This window comes from Amphimedon queenslandica, unplaced genomic scaffold (assembly GCF_000090795.2).
Source record: "Amphimedon queenslandica unplaced genomic scaffold, v1.1 AMPQUscaffold_6595_Cont21448, whole genome shotgun sequence".
In the NCBI taxonomy this organism is placed as follows: domain Eukaryota; kingdom Metazoa; phylum Porifera; class Demospongiae; order Haplosclerida; family Niphatidae; genus Amphimedon; species Amphimedon queenslandica.
In genome coordinates this window covers 1-1,904 of record NW_003553115.1, presented here as the reverse complement: position 1 = coordinate 1,904, position 1,904 = coordinate 1, and the positions used below count along the sequence as shown (strand labels likewise).

The 1,904-nt window shown below is 38.0% G+C and overlaps 1 long non-coding RNA gene across 1 annotated transcript; it reads right to left on the bottom strand.

Annotated features, from left to right (window-relative positions):
* Positions 1–941: 941 nt before the first annotated feature.
* LOC109592001 (uncharacterized) lies at positions 942–1,904 on the bottom strand. The gene is made up of 3 exons (XR_002190117.1): positions 1,864–1,904; positions 1,682–1,810; positions 942–1,148 (listed from the first exon to the last, which is right to left on the bottom strand). It is a non-coding gene; the product is annotated as an uncharacterized LOC109592001 (long non-coding RNA).

The following is a 1,904-nucleotide window of genomic DNA, read 5'->3' as shown; positions in this document are numbered from 1 at the left end:
AACAGTTCAACAAATGACTTTGTAAAGTTACATTCATTTACCTCAAGCAAACTTTGAGATGATGAGTCGTAATTGTACAAAATGTCAATAGAATAAGCATTTATGTAAAAAGAAGAATGATAAACTGTTACATCACTGACATCAATGAACCATAATGCTATCCACCGGCTCTCCTGCAGTGACATGTAACTCAAATTTGCACTAGACGCATTAATAACAAGACCAGGATAACCATTCTCACTGCCAGCCACATTATAGCCACAGTTTTTAATGGTAAGGTTTGACAGCAATAAATTATTGCAATTACCAAAAGTAACAGTTACATAACTGATACATTGTATTACCACTGGTGACTCCATGACAGTAGTATGAGGACCTTCTCTCATCATTCCTTTCCCCTGGAAAGTAAGGTTGCTTCCCCATTCTATATTAATGCTTCTATTCAAGTTGTGAACTCCAGGCAGGAAATAGTAGATACTGTCAATCATACTATCATTAGCAATACCATCAGCATATTCATTAATACCATGACAATTAGTAGTATCATTAGGACACTGTGAAGGATCATCATTAGGATGAACATAAAACACTTCACCATTTCCCAAAGAGAGAGCAATAGATGAAAGAAAGAGCCACTGCAGAAACAGACATAGCTCCATACTTCACACTGACAGACTGTTAAAATAATAAGTGAATACTTGATAATAGCTATAAAACTGGTATAACTGGTATAGTTTACTTAAGTATACTAAAGTTATCTTGACCTGGTCAGATTGGTTATGAGACTATACTGTGTGGGCACTAGAATAGTTTGTATTATCTTCCCCCATTCATCATAAAATGACCTCTTGAGAGTGGTCCAATTTTATTATGAACAGAATAGAAATTGTCAGTGACAAACATGACTGTTAAGCAAAGATTACATGTACAATGCAAATTGATTCATCAATTAACTAGTGTTTTTCTCATAACGTGACATATCAAAAGAAAATCAGTTAACAGTGATTACAACATGAACATTGTTATACTGTCTCGCTGTTTTTGGACTCTTCTCTTAGCAGCTCATTTCTTTCTTGTACCAGTGAAATGTACTGAGACTGTAGAGTGTTCTCCCTCTCAGTTTTCTTGTACACTTCATCTTTGAGTGACTGCACAATAAAAGGAGTCAGTGAAAGATATATTGTGCTGTAGAGCTGTTAACTTTTAAGGAGCTAAAATTGGCAATTTTAGTGATTGTCGAGTTTTAATTTGGCAAATTTGTTGCCATTATGTGCAGAGGCATATCTACATGTAGGAATCTGGAAAAGAGCCAGAGTGCTGAGGGTGTGCTAAGTGTGCTAAAATTTTGGTCATACCCACTTTTTTACAGCTGTAAAACAGAGTTTTCTTTTATTTTCACCAATAACGGTTCGGGTCAAGCTAATCTTAAGCATACTGGTACTTCTTATCACTCCTTAAAGCACTGGAAACTGCTGAAATCATGATCAGGGGGCTAGATAATTTTGTTAAGAGGCTTGGTAGTGATGCAAGAGTCCAGGACTTCTGTATTTTTTTCTGAGCCCAGCCATGAGGGGCGTGCTCAAGCCCCCTCAGCCCCCCCTCCTTGATATGCTCCTGATGTGCTCATAGTAGTTCAAAACGGCAGGATTCCCTCCAAAATTACATGTAAGTATACACTTACCTCAACACGTGATCTAATGGCTACTCTCTCTAGTGCCTGGAGCTCTTTAAAAGTGTTTAGCTCCACAAGAGTCTGCTCCACCTGTTCATGAGTGTCCTGCAATTGCTTGGAGAGTGCCTGAGCCCTTGCCTACATTTATAATAGTAAGGTACACATGTATGTGTCCCAGTACCGTCTCTTACATTATATCCACCAAGGAGGACTCTGAGCTTCTTCTCAAGCT